At 38.4% G+C, this 18974-nt stretch overlaps 1 long non-coding RNA gene across 1 annotated transcript; it reads right to left on the reverse strand.

The window, feature by feature from the left end:
• Positions 1-13108: 13108 nt before the first annotated feature.
• Positions 13109-13573, reverse strand: LOC131229809 (uncharacterized). Its single transcript, XR_009163606.1, has 3 exons — positions 13504-13573; positions 13339-13430; positions 13109-13175 (listed from the first exon to the last, which is right to left on the reverse strand). It is a non-coding gene; the product is annotated as an uncharacterized LOC131229809 (long non-coding RNA).
• Between the last annotated feature and the right edge of the window lie 5401 nt (positions 13574-18974).

Here is an 18974-nt window from a genome sequence, read left to right on the forward strand (position 1 = left end):
GTTAATGCAAATATCCCTCGTGGTGATATTTGCCAGCTACTTCTCGCTGTGAATGGTAAGGTTTCATCATTATTTTTTGTCACTTCCTCTTGGCTAAACTGAATTATTTAGGACTGATACTACAAAATCTGTCAGTACTGTTGCTAAGATGCAGTTAAAGATCTGTGAAGGATGCTAATGTTGTCTATGCAGATATGCAACATGCTGAGAAAGAAACATGATTGGAAATTGCTTGTTGTTTTAATACATGTAGTATTTTTAGATGCAAGTTGTTTTATATGCTTGCTACCTTCTTTGTCATTAGAGTGGCAAATGCACCCTTCCTAGCCATTTGTCTGTTGGAGCAAGTGATTTGATCACCTAATGATAATTTCTAAGATTCGTCAACATCCACAGTTCCAACATCATCTTCCTGGCTACTTAGCCATTCCTGCAATAGATGTGTTGCAAAGAGTGAAACAGGTACTACACTTTCTTACCACTTAATGCATTATGTAACATGGGCTACCCTCTGATGTGTGTACGTTGTAACTTCCCAAATGGTGGTGACTCATCCACCATACATGTGGCACTAATCCAGACCTTCCAATTTGGAGGTCCCATTATGGATGGAGCCTACCTTGAAAATCACACTAATTAAGAAACATCTGGTTTTAGCCTTCAAATGGCTAGTTAAAATAAAATGAATAACATTCCAAATTCAATGGCTAACACCAAATAAATTAGATCGTCTGATCAGCATAAATTTTGGCTATGCTCCATGCAAAACAGGCCCATGATTTGGATGGTCTGGATTGATGTACTGGACTGTTTGGATTTGATTGGCTGTACTAGACCGTTTGATTTTATTATGTTTAAATGATGGCTATGCTCCATCATTTGTTTGGATTGATGTACTAGACCATTTGGATATGCTCCAACCTGACTAGCATCTATAGAGAGGGGTTTAGGCTTAGTGATAGGTGACTGAGATGGTCACCTTGTAGTGAGTTTGTATCAGTAATCATAATAGAAAGAGTGGCCCAACCTTTCCGTAAGTCATTCCTTTTTCTTTATTTTTTAGTAATTGGAGTTAGTTGCGTCAAGTATTTCATTCCCAGTGGAGTTCTATTCATAGGCATAGATACTCACATGCTTGCATTGGTTCACATCGGACTCCGTTTCTTTTACAGATCAAAGCATACATCTTTTGCTTTTTTACAGATCAAAGCATACATCTTTTGCTCAATCAGTCTATACCCTGAATGCTGTAATTTCATCTCATAAAGGCTTTTCATATCATAAGGGCAATAAAGCCTTTATGAGATGATGGTCTTGACACTAATATCATGGCTTTTGAAGAACTGTGGTTTGATCTTTGTACTTGCATGGACTTGGATGTTGTATTTTTGAGGAAGATGTTCTTTAAAAATCTAGTGGGGTCATAATCCAATACCAACTGTAGGTTTTTTTTTATAGCAAAGATAGGGCATTTGATGTCCATAAATTTTGTCAATACTTCTATATTTGATTGAACCAACCAATCCACAACAAGCATAGCTAACTTATAGATAAATGTGCCAATCCCCAAAAGAGAAGAAGAAGAAGGTAAAAAAATATAGTTAGACGTGTGTAGGTGTCAAAAATAGATGCAAGATGTTAGACACACCTACTTCCATAACCAAACTCATAAACATGTCACCATGACCCATCTAATGAATGGTTTAGAACTTCCACACGTATTCCACACTGGCATGCACTTATGAACCATATTAAATATCTCTTGATCCAGGTTGTTCTCTCACTGCCCTTTTTTTTTTTTTTTTGTTCTTTGTGTGTGTGTGTGTGTGTGTGTGTGTGTGTGTGTGTGTGTGTGTTTGCCTAATAAATTTTAGAATGGGCTCAACAAATATGAATTATAATTGCAATTCAGTTAGACAGTGCATCTGATTGCACTGGCGTAGTGCAGTATTTGGAGGCATTTTCATAAAATTGTTTATACCACACTTCACCCATAAACAATGAAACTTTGAGATGAGTGTAAAGTAGAATAACCAAAGCACCTATAACATGGGTTTCATTTCTCTACCACACCGAACAAAAAGAGTTGTAGCTTCTGTTTTCTATCCTGCACTGAACAACAAGAGCCACGTGTATATATGGGTTTTTTGTTCTATGATTGTCATCTCTGATATACTGTTTATACTACAGCTTTTATGTGCCATCAAGCATCAAAGCTAGGTCACATAGTACAGTTCAAGAGTACATTAAAGGTGCATTTGGATGTACCACCAAATCACAGTTGGATGTTTTTCCATCCACTTCTACTGGCCCACTTTTTTTTTTTTTTTTTAAAACTAAGTATGGAAGGTCGGTAGTAAGTGTTATCTATTTTTGAACTCTTTCTTCTGGTTAAATGTTTCAAGCACTATATCTGGTCATTTTACTGCTGTTTGTTTGAGGCTGAATTTTAGCACCTTAGTTTAATTTCAAGGAATTAATTTTCCACAAGTTGATGGCAAGAAGAATCTTTGCCATTTAGCGTTGATCTGTTTTGGGGTGCCACATGGTTGGACTATTTCAGTGGTAGGCATTGAATGTGTTAACATCATAGTTCTAGTTTGCAAACCATAACTCAACTTGGGACCGCATATATTTATTTTATTATGAAGTATAATTTTTCTTCTTTGAACCAGGTTGAAAGCTAAAGCAAATAGTTTCTACCTGCATGATTGATATTGTTTGGGAGAATAGATTTGTAAGTATGACACGCTCCAAATAGTTTCTGCCTGCATGATTGATATACCACTTAATGAAGACATGGATCATGCACCAATGTTTCATACAGTTTAAATTTACAGTTTTACATGACATTAATATTTTTGGTGTTTCATGATGTTTTCTAAGCATTGTCTTTGATTGGGTTATCTTTGTGAGTGATTCCCCTAAATTTCGTAATCATTCACACAAACTGAAACCCTTCGATCTTGTTTCTTTCCTTCTTTTCTTTGGGAAGTTGGAGAAGTTGATTTTTGATCATGGTGATGTTTCCTTTTCTGCCTGTTCAAACTATGTCAGAAAGTTGTTTGAGTGTATTTGAATTGAGTGAGGCTTTAGAGAAAGTATGACAACTCTTTTAAAAATCCCCCCTTTTATTTTGAAAAAGCCTTTTCTTTGGTCAAATTTCTCCCTCTCCTATTTGCTGGTCATCTAGGTGCTGAGATAGGCTGGCCACATGTTTTATATTAGGCATTCTGATACATTGGCCACAAGAAGGAAATTTGTATGATTTCTACCTCTTTCAATTAGTGTATATTTATGTGCATAACACTCATTCGCCTTTCTCACAGGTTGGAAGATTTCCATTTCTTTCCTTCTAATTTTCTAAATTCTTACAGCTTGGAGTATTGGAATTTGATGGTAATGATTTTGTTTGCCGGTCTTCTGAAAAATTTGGAAATAGCAGTTGGTGCTGCCATCATTTGGTAAATAGAATCTTTGAAATGGCTTAATCTCATTTCTATTGTTTATATTCTTTGGTTTGAACTGTCGGTAGCTTCGTCTATGTAATAATGTCTAAATATTTCTCTTATATATATATATTCAAATGCTGTAATAGCTTTCATTGAGTGTATGATCAATTCCACAAAGAGAATAAGAGTGTTAAGGTTGTGTATATGATTCTTTAAGTTATATGGGCTACAAATAGAATTAAGTAACATGTAGGTGTTTGTAAAAATGACTTTGCTAGAAATTTAGTTTTGAAAGAAACAGATGTAGGGGAGTGTCATATAATAGGAAAGGATCAAAGGCTTTTGGAGCATTCAGAATGGAAGTGTTGGTCAAAATTTGTAGAGAAATATATGTACAAAAAAGTAAATTAGTTAAAATAAACAAAATTTGTAGAGAAATATATGCGTCGGAACTATCCGGATGTTGAGCGGGGGTCCCTGGAAGGTGGGAACCGTTGTTATGACCATGATGAAGCTGTCCATTTCATATGAACAACAATATGGGTGGCTTGGCCATTTGGACAGTCCCGTGTTTATGTATTAGCTCGAAATTGAAGGAGCAGACCCGGATATGCGTCGGAGCTATCCGGATGTTGAGCGAGGGTCCCTTGAAGGTGGGAACAGCTGATATTTATTTTTTTCCCTTCATCGTTGTCTGTGTGATCTTGTGAATAGGTTGGATGATAAATAAACATCACTACAGGACCTAGAAAGGTTTCAATGATGGAAATCATTATACCCACTATTTCTTGTGGTATGGTCCACTTGAGTTTTGGATATGATTCAATTTTGGTTTCAACCCCTTAAATGATATGGAAAAGCAGATGGATGGTGTATATAAACTACATATATTTATAGTGGGTATAATGATTTCCTAACCCTAAACCTAAACCTAAACCCGAACCCGAACCCAAACCCGAACCCGAACCTGAACCCGAATTCCTAAACCTAAACCTATTCTCAAATCCCTAAACCTAAACCTATAACCTATAACCTAAACCTAAACCTATAACCTAAAACTAAACCTAAACCTATAACCTATAACCTAAACCTAAACATATAAGCTAAACCTAAACCTAAACCTATAACCTATAACCTAAACCTATAACCTGTAACCTATAACCTAAACCTAAACCTATAACCTTAACCTATAACCTTAACCTAAACCTATACCTATAACCTATAACCTATAACCTAAACCTAAACTTATAACCTATAACCTAAACCTAAACCTATAACCTATAACCTATAACCTACATCCTATAACCTTAACCTAAACCTAAACCTAAACCTAAACCCAAACCTATAACCTATAACCTAAACCTATTCTCAAATCCCTAAACCTAAACCACAACCTACAACCCATACCTAAACCTATAACCTATAACCTAAACCTAAACTTATAACCTATAACCTAAACCTAAACCTATAACCTATAACCTACATCCTATAACCTAAACCTAAACCTAAACCTAAACCCAAACCTATAACCTATAACCTAAACCTATTCTTAAATCCCTAAACCTAAACCACAACCTACAACCTATACCTAAACCTATAACTTATAACCTTAACATTAACCTAAACCTTAACTTGAAAACCTAAACCTAAACCCGAACCCGAACCTGAATTCCTAAACCTATAACCTAAACCTAAACCTATAACCTTAACCTCAACCTTAACCTAAACCTACAACCTAAACTTATAACCTATAACCTAAACCTATAACCTATAACCTAAGGGCCCGTTTGGCCGGTTGGATTGGAAGGGATTGAATGGTCCTAGGGTGGATGGCATGGATTTCTAGGTAACGATGGTGTTGTCAGTGTATTGTCTTGAGATCTATGGGATTGCTTTATCCTCGATTGCTACATCCAGTCTGTTTGGCACGCCCGGCCAATCCCGGGATTAAACCTTCTCATCCCTTCCAATCCCTCAAACCAAACGCATCCCAGGTAATTTTGAACAGATTAGGGTGGATTGGATGGGATTTAAAGGAAATGATGGTGTTGTCAGTGGATTGTCTTAAGATCCATGGGATTCGGATCAGATCACCGACTCTGTTTGGCACGCCCGGCCAATCCCGGGATTTAACTACCAATCCCTTCCAATACCATCCAATCCCTTCCAATCCGACCGGCCAAACGGGCCCTAAACCTAAACCCATAACCTACAACCTTAACCTAAACCTAAACCTAAACCTAAACCTAAACTTAAACCTAAACCTATAACCTATAACCTTAATCTTAACCTAAACCTAAACTTGAAAACTTAAACCTAAACACGAACCCGAACTCGAATTCTTAAACATATAACCTAAATCTAAACCTAAACCTATAACCTATAACCTATAACATATAACCTAAACCTAAACCTAAACCTAAACCTAAAACCTAAATAACCTATAACCTATAACCTAAACTAATAACCTATAACCTAAACCTAAACCTAAACCTATAACCTAAACCTATAACCTATACATATACCTATAACCTATAACCTTAACCTAAACCTAAACTTAAACCTATAACTTTAACCTTAACCTAAACCTATTCTCAAATCACTAAACCTAAACCTATAACCTATAACCTTAACCTTAACATAAACCTAAACTTGAAAACCTAAACCTGAACCCGAACCTGAACCTGAACCTGAACCCGAATTCCTAAACCTATAGCCTATAACCTAAACCTAAACATAAACCTAAACCTATAACCTAAACCTCAACCTAAACCTATAACCTAAACCTAAACCTATAACCTATAACCTTAACCTTAACCTAAACCTAAACTTGAAAACTTAAATCTAAACCTGAACCCGAACCCGAACTTAAATTCCTAAACCTATAACCTATAACCTAAACCTAAACCTATAACCTAAACCTTAACCTTAACCTTAACCTATACCTAAACCTAAACCTATAACCTATAACCTATAACCTAAACCTATAACTTAAACCTATAACCAACCTAAACCTATAACATAAACCTAAATCTAAACCTAAACCTATAACCTATAACCTATAACCTATAACCTATAGCCTGAACCTAAACCTATAACCTATAACCTAAACCTAAACCTAAACCTAAACCTATAACCTAAAATTAAACCTAAACCTATAACCTATAACCTAAACCTAAACCTAAACCTAAACCTATAACCTAAAATTAAACCTAAACCTATACCTATAAGCTATAACCGTAACCTAAACCTAAACCTAAACCTAAACCTATAACCTATAACCTAAACCTAAACCTAAACCTAAACCTATTCTCAAATCCCTAAACCTAAACCTACAACCTAAACCTAAACCTATAATATATAGCCTTAACCTTAACCTAAACCTAAACTTGAAAACCTAAACCTAAACCCGAACCCGAACCCGAATTCCTAAACCTATTACCTATAACATAAACCTAAACCTAAACCTAAACCTATAACCTAAACCTACAACCTAAATCTAAACTATAACCTAAACCTATAACCTATAACCTAAACCTAAACTTATAACTTAAACCTATAACCTAAACCTAAACCTAAACCTTAACATATAACCTAAACCTATACCTAAACCTATAACCTATAACCTAAACCTATAACCTATAACCGTAACCTAAACCTTAACCTATAACCTAAACCTATACCTAAACCTATAACCTATAACCTAAACCTAAACCTGAACCTAAACCTAAACCTAAACCTAAACCTATACCTATTCTCAAATCCCTAAACCGAAACCAAACCTACAACCTAAACCTAAACCTATAACCTATAACCTATAACCTTAACCTTAACCTAAACGTAAACTTGAAAACCTAAACCTAAACCTGAACCCGAACCCGAATTCCTAAACCTATAACCTAAACCTAGACCTAAACCTATAACCTATAACCTAAACCTAAACCTAAACCTAAACCTATAACCTATAACCTATAACCTAAACCTAAACCTATAACCTAAACCAAAATCTGTAACCTATAACCTATAACCTAAACCTAAATCTATAACCTACACCTAAACCTAAACCTATAACCGATAACCTATAACCTAAACCTAAACCTAAACCTAAACCTAAACCTATTCTCAAATACCTAAACCTAAACCTAAACCTACAACTTAAACCTAAACCTATAACCTATAACCTTAACCTAAACCTAAACCTAAACCTAAACTTGAAAACCTTAACCTAAACCCGAACCTATTCTTAAATCTCGCTGCATGCTTGCCTACCGATACCCCACCACCTCTGCCTTCATCTGATGCCCCACTACCTCTGTCTTCATATTCATGATTTTTTAATTTTATTTATGATTTATTTTATATACGAATGTTAAATTTATATGTATTTGTGCATGGATGAATGTGATGTGGATAAGATTGTTTGTGTATGTATGGATGTGGTTTGTGCTTGGATGGATGTAGTTTGTATTTGGATGGATGTGAATATGAATATGATGAAATATATTGTAACAAGTGTATATCAGAAAATTTTGCCTGAATTTTGAAAAAAAAAAGAGAGACTTTTAGCTACGAAAACTTTCGTAGGTAAAAGTTTCATCCACATATTTTACCTACGAAAACTTTCGTAGGTAAAAGACTCATCCACATTTTTCGCTACGGAAACTTTCGTAGGTAAAAGTTTCATCCACATTTTTTACCTACAAAAAATTTCTTAGGTAAAAGTCTTACCAAATCTCCAAATTTTTTACTTATGAAAAATTTCATAGGTAAAAGTTTAGAAAGAAGCTTCACATTTTTACCTACGAAAAATGTCGTAGGTAAAAGTGTCATCCACATTTTTTACCTACGAAAAATTTCGTAGGTAAAAGTCTTGCTAAATCTCCAAACAAGCTTCACATTTTTACCTACTAACAATTTCGTAGGTAAAAGTTTCATCCAAATTTTTTACTTATGAAAAAATTCATTGGTAAAAGTCTTGCCATTGCCGAAAAGTGATTTTTGTCGGTAAAAGCCTTTACCCACGGTCTTTTCTCGACGATTTTTCTGACGACATATTTCGTTGGTAATACTCATTACCGATGAAAAATCATCTTTTACGGACAAATTTTTTCGTTGGTAAAAGAGCAATTTCCTATATTGTCTGACCATCTGTCATGTTTGGATCTACCAAATGGTCCACGCGAACATCACGGTAAACTGAGCATCATGAAGATCTTAGGGTCTAGGTCCAAATTGTTCGGTAACTTGTCAATCAGAGGTGTACAAATATTATTTTGAAATTTTGAAGTATATTAGTTATCAAAAGAGCATCTTAGTCATCCTTGAGAGATCAGGGCCCAAACTGGGGCGTAAGAAAGAGCGTGGAAAATAACAAACAATGGTGAAATTTCATCTCATTGTGACAGTGCAATTAAGAGGTATAGATGGCACAAGTTGTGACAAAGGAAAAGGACGAGACTGTAATTATAAGCTTAGAGCTTACATACACAATAACGTGGTTTCACGAAGGTTTTTAATGGTGGGTTTCACCCACACGCTTTTGCAACATATGGCCCACCTAAAGCTTAGATCAACTTCAAATCTAGATTCGTGCATCAACATGACCCGAGCCAACTAATGAACGGGATGGATTTTCACAATAACATCAGAGTGGGACCCACCTAATTTTTCCCCAGCAGTTCATAAAAGCCAAGAAGTTACGTGAAATCAATGCACGTAATTGACTTCCTTAGTTCAACCTGAACACAGTCCCACATTGATTAAAGCGTGGCCCACCTAGGACTTGGATGTGTTTCATATTTGGGCCCCCAGGCAAACACGATGTGAGGAAGCTGATGAAAGGAGTGGATTTTCCTAAATGACATCATAAGTGGACCACACCGAATCAACAACTGAACCAAAAAGGGCACCTCTCCACTTCTCCACTATTATGAAGACTTACAGATCTCCTTCCTTACCCAAACTTTCAAATTTAACAAGCCAAAGAAATCTGAACCGTTCAATCTCCAACAAAGGAGATTCCAACTCTCCCCAAGAAGTCCGAAAGCGTGAGAATACAACTAGAGTCTTTCTGAATGAGATAGGAAAGGATTCATCCGAATCTCGTCTGGAAAACACGATCGTGTTCTCGGTTTCACACGGTGGTGCAGAAAGAATCTCTCCGCAGCTTGGAAGAGATCTCATTTCGATCATTAATCTAGTGGGCCTGGTGTCATCAGACAGACAATCCGACCCACCTATAGATCTCCGCAAGAAGAAAGAGTGAGGTGGGACGAATCCACCATGAGAGTAGCGTATGGCCTCTTAACAAGGAAGCCATCAGGATCGTCTGGTCAGGGCCCAAAGACTGACATACCAACGAATTAGTAGATGTCTAATGGTGCAGATGATTCAGATATAGGGAAGGAGAAAATAAGACTGACATATAACACACTTCAAATCTTCCATTCCCGATCTGGCTATACCATCTTTCTCATAACGAGTTAAGCCTAAAAAACCACCGATAAAGGCTTTACCAGTGGTCAGGTAACCACCGGTAAAAGTGGCATCGGTAAAGCCTTTACTAGCGGTCAGGGACCTTTACCCGCGGTTGTGCTGGATGCCCCTAAATCATAAGTTTTTCAAAAAATGGTCAAGGGCTATAGGTTAAATCCGTAGCCATAGAACTTAGGGCTTCCAAAATCTGTAGCCATAGAGCAAATCTTTCTCATTAAAAAAAGAAAAAAAAAAGTTATGTGGTCCCGTGCCCTGCCAAGTAGTCTGCACTCATCTATCACATCTTCTATAGTCATGCTCTTGGAGTTCCCTTCATCTTGGGATTCTTTAAAATTAGATTCCATTAGCAATATGAGCTTCTCCCATTTTCATAGCCATCTCCCTCTTCTCATAATAGCTTTCACTTCTCTGTCGATTTCCCTTCTCCTCAGGTTATCTTTTGTGGGCAAAAACTTGCAGTTTGATATTACACACAAGATGGGGTCAGATAAAATGATCTTGACAACTGGCAGACTATTCTTTTGAAAGATAAACTGCAATCGAGTTTCTTATATTAAGTTAACAAAATTTACTGCCTTGTGTATACAGTTTGTGTAATGAGAACTAATCTGCAAATGATGTGTTTCTTAATCCTGCAAAAATGGCAGATAAAGAATTCAAATGAGCATATGTTAGCTAGGTTGGATCACAATTAAAAATAGAATGCAAATATGTCAACAGAACTTGATGGAATACTGCATATGCACTACTCCAAGTAAATTCACAGCACGAGTATACCAGATAAAAGATGATTAGCAACAAAAACATCTCTATCAAGGTCCAAAGGGAAAATTAATACATAAAACATGTACATTCTGTATCAATAGATATGCAAATAAGCAAGGCTCAAGAATATAAGCATGCCCGTTTACATTACAATAGGCCAAAAAGTAAGGTGGATAGATGTCAGCATCTCCATTAACAAAGGAGCAAGACATCTGATCTCGCTTTCAAAGTGTGGGGCTGAGTTCTCACACTATTACATGAGGGCTTTCCAAAGATTTTGAATTGCATGTTATGTATGCTCCTCAACATACACAACAGCTGTTCCTTCCACTACTACCCAATGTTTGGATTTGGGAACAATTCATAGAAGTAATTAATTTCAATTTGCAAATAATAAAAAATTTAAAAGTATGTATACTATGAACTACAATAAGTAGAAAAAATAAAGCTCAATCCAAATTTTTCAATACATTCGAGATTCTTTGTTCTTGAGTTGGTTAACAACTAAGAAAAATAAGAAAGAAAAGAAAATGTCAGTTCCCAGACACATATTACCAGCTAATCAACAGTTCAAGATTCTGAGTACTTTCATAATTTGTGGAATTCCCTGAAATTTTCACAAGCACAATGGTCATGACAAGCTCCAGTATACTATACATTACCAGACATAGCTACATCTAATTATCTAATTATCTAATTATCTAGATATGGATTTCGCTAGAGTGACATCACAAGCACTAGGAAGAAACACTAATTCTGTCAATTATATCAAATTTCTTTATAAAGTATCAATCTTATTAGCATTTATGCAGTGAAAACTCTCAACTAATCTAGTTAAGATCAATTCATGAATCCAACTCATCTAGTCCACAGTTACATGTTTCTTGTTTGAATCTTCCAAGCCTAACTACATCCCACCAAATGTGCTTATGTGCATGTAATTCATTTCAGTTTGCTCAGTTTGCTCATTTGTTGCAAATGGGGTAAGCTAGTTGGGGTTTCTTTTTTTTTTTTTTTTTTTTAATTTAAATTTTAAAGATTGGTAAGCCAGTTGAGTATGGAAAGACCATGTTTAAGAAAGACTGAAATAACATAAATCACACACACCTAGCTGCCTTTGGGTGCTCAATTGAATTGAAATCATTCAATTCAATGAAATTGAAATGACCATCATTGGAATAACCCCTTTCCATCCACAATGAAGATTCAGCCTTAAATAGCAATTTAGATTATTTCAAGCCGAACTCAAACCACATGGAATTGCATTTAAGGGCTGGCCATCACAATGTATTGAAACAGTCCACCTCCATTTTAGTCCTTTCCTCTATGTTTAACTGAATTTTCACAACCAACTGCAACTAAGCATCCAAATGCACCCTCAAAATTCAAGAGAAGGATAAATAAGATCCAAATCAATGGCAAGATCACATTCTACACTTGTAAATAGTTTGAATGCAGTCGGGACGCTCCTTCTCTAGGTAATCCAGAAGACATCTGCTTTCTTTGACATATATAGCCCTGGATTGATGATAATAGGCTTCGCCCTTTGAAATCTACAGGACCCAAAAATAAATCCAATTTCAATGCCTAACAAATTCAAAAGAAACAAATAAATAAATAACAATAATAATAATAAGTAAATATTTGCATACTCCTTCCATCCGATGTTGCTCGTGTGATCAATGAAATTACGATCCTGCGGTATAGATGAGAACATATACAGCAGATCTGATTCAAAAAAAAGACACCCATCAAATCAAAATTCAAAATTTAAGATGACAAAGGAACAAATCAAGCCCTGTCTCTAACCATCTTACGTCACGAGGTTCGCCCTTGTGATCATCTTGACATTCCCAACCTCGACAAAGATTGGGTGGCCCATGACTTGCTGCCTATGAATATCAACACCCTTGTTGATATGTGTAGCCTTGACATACTGTATAAATCAAATTATGCATGTCAGGATTAGTATCTTGGCCTGTAGATATGAATGCATGAGAATAGATTTTCAAAAATTTTAATCCAAGAATAGTGGGACCAACCTAATAAAGTGTTAAGGCTTACCCAAAGTTGAGCCCCAGCAGTAGTGTTGGGCCAAACAAGGAAATTCCATTTCTTTCAATCAAGCATCATATAGTAGATCTGAATTCTAAGAAAGGTGCTTTGATGGAAATCCGAGATCTTTGAGTAGGATGCAAAAAGGTTCACTTATATTGAAGCATTTAAACCACCAAGTGCAACTGTTCCCAAAATCAGAAGAAAGATTTATTAATCATCCAATTTTAGTCGGGCAATTGCCCTTTTTAGTCATGTACAAAAAGACAAAAGGGATTCACAGAACTTGGGAAAAAAATGAAACATTTGAAGCTTACAAGTGCAGACTCGAAAAGCATGTGCCTTCCACACCAAAACACAACAGTTATCTCGTTCGGTAGCACGAATGGCCCATTGTTGTTATTAGATCTGTTTTACAAGTTCAAACATCTATTAGTAAGAAAATAAATAAATAAATAAATAAATAAGAACTTGAAAAGAACATCCAACAAAGATATTGAATCCCACCTATGCAGGCATCGACCAACTTCTGCAAAACAAAATAGGGATTAATAGAAGTCAACAGACATACTTAATTTGTGGCTGCCTCTTTTCAGTGTCTGATAGTTCAAAATTAAACTTTGCCTTGCAATTGGGGCAGAAATAATCAATGTTCTCCATATTCTGGAACCTTAGTCAGTAAACATCACATATTATAATGAACATGTCATGACATCAGCATTAAGTAAGTTCAAACCTTCTAAACTTTGTTGCTAATCTTGTCATACTCTGTGTGAACCCAAAATTTACATCCATCACAGCGTACCTATTCTAGAGAGTGAGTCCCATTGTCATGTGAAGAGAATAAAGAACAAAAAATTTCATCCAAAAAGCAGATTTTCTAACCCAATTCACCCCATCAGAGTGATGCCAAATCTTCTTGCATATGCCACAAAATTGTTTGGATTTTAACAACTGCAATAACAGCATTGATTGTGTAATTAACAACGATGAACAGGCTAAAACACACAATTCTCAAATAACTTCAATGATAATAGTAGCATTCAAAATTTCCAATTAGAGTATCCTACATAAGCCACACCATACAAACCTTGGTGCAATGTTTATAGAGTAATGGACTTTCTGGACCTCTAACATGATTAACATAAGAACGTTCTTGGTTGAGGCATTTCCTCAAACAATTAGCATGTAGATTTTCATATAAAAAATAATGAAATGCATTAGTGAAATAAAAATAGAAATTCATATTATTTTCTTACTTTCTTGATTAGTTACAATACTTCCATATGATTACATTAACTTCATGTAACAATCAATAGCGAAATGAAAATGATAAGGGGAAAGAAGTCTCACCAAATTAGTTCACAAGAAGAGGAAGTGCAAGTTATGAATTCAATGCCCCCACATCTTAATAATAGCTTCTATCACTGAAGAAAATATGTCGAATCTCATCCAAAAGCCCTAAACCTGGGAGGGAGAAAGAGAGGGAAGGGAAGGGAATGCTAAAGCCCTAAACTGTAGAGGGGTTTAGATCTATACCTATTTGCAGTGAGTAAAAGGACCAGATCTGGCCGAACTTGGTGCTCTGCTCGTGCAGGGTGGACAAGCAGTACAACAATCGCGGTCTTCGATTCATGCCAAAGGATGGAAGACAAAGAGAGAGATGAAGGTTCTCGAGCCGGGAGGGTGGGGATGGGGGCTGATAGAGAGAGAGAGATAGAGAGAGAGAGAGAGAGAGAGAGAGAGAGAGAGAGAGAGAGAGAGAGAGAGAGAGAGAGAGACGGAAAGGGCTGAAAATGAGATTAGGGATTCACATTTTGATTTAATAAGGACCCTTTGCTGGCGGTCGGCTTTGGTTCCTGTTAGCAAAGGGTTCCACCAACTACCGGTTTTGCCATCTTTTCTTGTAGTGATAAATAACTGATATCTGTTTTCGCTACAACACAAGAAGAGAGAAAAAGACAAGTGCAATCTTCAAGGAGTTTTGCGAAGGGATTCTAAATCCACACCACCACACGATTTAGATCTAAATCCTTCCTTCCTCTTTTGTTTTCTTTCTTTTCTTTTCCTTCCTAAATTCCTATACAAAAGGTGCCATCGCACCCGACCGAGTTGACTTAGTGGTGGATGGACCTATGCTTAACAAAATAATGCCACTACACGACTTGCCAAATCTAACGCCCTTAGTTGTATTAAATTTAATTAAAGTTTAATATAAAAACAGGAAAATTAGGTTAGGACATAACATAAGGAACATCTCTGAAGGATAACAAGCTAAGATGAGGTTCATTCCTTTAAACTATGCAATTTATTTGATCATAATCTTTATTTGGCTCCTTTCAAAACATTGCACTATTTGAATTTCCTTATTAATTGTTCCCATAGATATTCACATTTATTTTATCATCCTACACCCAAGTATCGTGTCGATCATCCTATCTCTAATAGTCATTGTTATGAGAAGATCCGAGTCCCCTCAGTTCCAAGGTCCAACGCCATCTTAATCCAATTAGATTTGTAAGAGGTCTGGAATGGTGAAAACAACTAAAGGAAAGGAAGATTTTCAGCTCCACCCCAGTCGTGCTCCTACTCCGTGGCAGTCGGTTCAGAGTAATCAGAGGTTGGGGCCGTCAATGCGAAGCTCAGATCGAAGCCTACTTATGAAATCCCAGATCGTCCCACCACTGCTCGACCAGAGATGGATTATGCAACTACCCCCATCTACCTTTCACCCGTTATGAAGAAATCTAACTCAGCGGGTGAAGTTTGCTGCCCACATTGGGGTTCGAAGGGAAGACCTCGAGGGTACCTGACAGGCGAGCGATGCCGTCCGCCATGAGCTCAGACCGAAACTCGTCTCAACCTCTGGACGCTGTCCTGCGTATACTAGTCCAGGTCTAAGGCTCGGAGTCAGGGCCTCTTTAGGCAGAGATCTCAAGCTGAGGCTGAGGCCAGAGGTGAACAGTCCCATGTGCTAAACTAAGCAACTACCTTAAGTGAAGATGTCCGATTATCTTGTCCGCAGATACGCACGATATGCTACACGATCCTTGGATTACAAAAATATCCCCACGATCATGGTATTCCACTAATGGAGTGAATCGTGCTGAGATTAACGGACCTAGATCGTCTGAGAGGCAGGTATAAATACAATGGGACTCTATTGCTACAGGTACGTAATATCTTGCACTCTCTCAGTACACCCGAACTTAGACCCAGATTCCCTTGACCTGACTTAGGCATCGGAGGGTCCCCTGCTTAGACCAAGCTCTCCTTTACTCATTGTAAGTGTGCAGGTTCAAGGTGTTGGCATGGCTCAGAGTTTGCGGATTGGAGTGGAGTGCTGGCCAGATTTAGTCATCAACATTTTTGACACCATCTATGAGAATATGATACGAAAGGTCAGGTTCCTATTCTTAAGTACAATGACAAGATGAAAGAAGAAATTGCCAGCTGTAAGATCAGAGCAAAATGACCAGACCCGGTCTTCCTCACTGCTTCATGCTGAATCAGCCCTAGGGCCTTCCCAGCGTTCTCGTAATTGGGCAAGCAAGTATCGAGCTATGCAAAGTGAGATATAAGCCCTATGCGACGAAATCAACCAGATGAAGCAACAAGGGGAGCCGCGGCCACTTCCTGGTCAAGAAAACCCTGTTCAAGAAACGGTTGGCCCCGATAGTGGAAACCTATTCTGCGCCGAGGAGTATGAGACTCGAGGGGTCTCAACGTCAACCTACTCAGGCACCAACTTCGGTTTAGAACCCTCTCCTGACCCAAATCTGGGTTTTGGCTCAAAATATAACAACTCGGGTTCCAACAAATGCCTCGGTCACCTCAACCCTGACACCAACAGATCTCCACCATGAGTTGGAAAGGAGGGGAAGGAGAACTCCCAAAATATAAGACGCCCAAGAGATAGTGGCTGAAAACAAAGATCCATGGGAAACCTAGTTCGTGGAGCTCAACAACAAGATCATGACGCTAGAAAAAAATTAGCAGTTGTCATTAGTTCCCACCGCTGTTCAAGAGATGATGGAAGAGACCGAGCCTCCCTTCACCTCTGCGATCATGAGCGAGGTGATGCCTCAGAGGTTCCAGATACCTCCCGTCATCCAATACTCTGGGTCTGGTGACCCATCCGAGCATGTGGAGGCTTATTGATCATGGATGCAGATCCAGAGAGTGACAGACGTGATGATGTGTAGGGGGTTTTCAATCACACTCATGAGAACCGCTCGGAGTTGGTATCGCGAGATCAAACCCAACTCCGTTGATTCCTTTGCAGAACTCAGCTGATTATTCCTTACCCAATTCATAAGCGGTAAGAAGAGTCGAAAACCAAATACTCATCTGTTCACCATCAAGCAAGAGCCTAAGGAGTCGTTGAAGGACTACATCACTCATTTCAATGAGGAAGCATTGCAAATAGAAGACTACGACATTAAGATGGGGCTCTTTGAAGTGTTCAGCGATCTAAAAGAGGGAAAGTTCGCCTTCTCCATTGGGAAAAATCCACCAAAGACGTTAATTGAGCTCATCACCAGGGCTCAAAAGTATGCTAATGCCAAAGAATTCTCCAACGCCCGTAAAAATGTCCAAGGGCCGACTGGCAAAGGGAAGAGACCAAGGAACGAGGAGCCTCAGCCATCCAACAAAGGGCCAGATGATCGCGCTCCCCGCGATCGTCGTCCAGGCAAAAAACCAGAGGGTAAATTTCATTCCTACACCCCCCTTAACACATCTACTGAGCAGATTCTACAGGACATCCGAGGGCAGATGCTTCTGAATTGGCCTATTTATATGAAAGATGACCCGGATCATCGAGACAAACACAAGTATTGCCGTTTCCATCGAGATCACGGCCACAACACAGCCGACTGTGTGGACCTCAAAGATGAGATTGAGACCCTTATTCGAAAGGGTCATCTGCATCGGTATACCAAGGAAGAAAGAACAACTTGGAAAGAAGAGAGAGCAATTGAATAACACTCCAGAAGAGCCAGCCGAAATCCATACCATCTTCGGTGGCTTGTCCGGTGGAGGAGACTCGAACCGAGCTCGAAAAGCCCACTCTCGGAAGTTTGATCCGGAACACTACATCCACATGACCGAGCGGCCAAGCAAAGAACTCTGGGTTAGCTCGTGCAGTCTGATCTTCACGGAAGACGATGCGCACGGAATCCCGCATCCGCACAATGATGCCCTAGTGGTTACTATGATCATAGCTAACCACAATGTGTACCGCATCCTAGTCGATACCGGAAGCTCAGTCGATGTGATCTATTCCAAGGCTTTCGAAAGAATGAGAATTCCAAGGTCACGCCTCAGACCTGTGAAGACCCCCTACACGGCTTTGCCGGGGAAAGGGTAATCTCCGAGGGAGCCATCTACCTCCCTGTGACCGCAAAAGAAGGACAACATCAAGTCATCCTCATGGTAGACTTCCTCGTTGTTAACGTGCCATCAGTACACAACATCATTTTGGGCAGACCTTCTCTCAATGCGATGAGGGTAGTCGTCTCCACCTACCATCTGATGATGAAATGCCCAGCCGAGGGTGGGATAGGCTATCTCCAAGGTGACCAACGCGAAGCTAGGAGATGTTACGCAATAACAGTAAAGAAAGGGTCTGTGAAGCAAGCACTCACTGTTAACATCCTAAATCCTAGAGGACCTATAGAGAACTCATCTGTGGAAGACCTAGAGAAAATACAGCTCGATGAAGCAGACCCGAGCAAAACTATTCAGCTCGGAACGTTGTTAAGTTCCGAGCAGCGGTCTGAAATGATGGCTTTCCTACGAGGACATAGGGATGTCTTTACATGGTCTCATAGGGACATACCCAGAATCTCTCCAGATGTCATGGTCCACAGGCTGAATGTGGACCTAGATCACAAACCCGTGAAACAGAAGAGGAGACTGTTCGATGCCGAGTGGTATGAAGCCATAGCTGACGAAGTCTCTATTCTGCTCGACGCTGGCTTCATAGAGGAGGTACACTATCCCGATTGGATCACAAATATGGTCCTCGTCAAGAAAGCCAATGGAAAATAGTGGGTCTATGTGGATTACTCAGATATGATCAAGGTGTATTTGAAGGATAACTTTTCATTACCTCAGATTGATCATCTGGTGGACAGCACAGCGGGGCACGAACTACTCTCCTTCTTGGACGCTTATTTTGGGTATAATTAGATTGGATGCATC

This window comes from Magnolia sinica, chromosome 2 (assembly GCF_029962835.1).
Source record: "Magnolia sinica isolate HGM2019 chromosome 2, MsV1, whole genome shotgun sequence".
In the NCBI taxonomy this organism is placed as follows: Eukaryota; Viridiplantae; Streptophyta; class Magnoliopsida; order Magnoliales; family Magnoliaceae; genus Magnolia; species Magnolia sinica.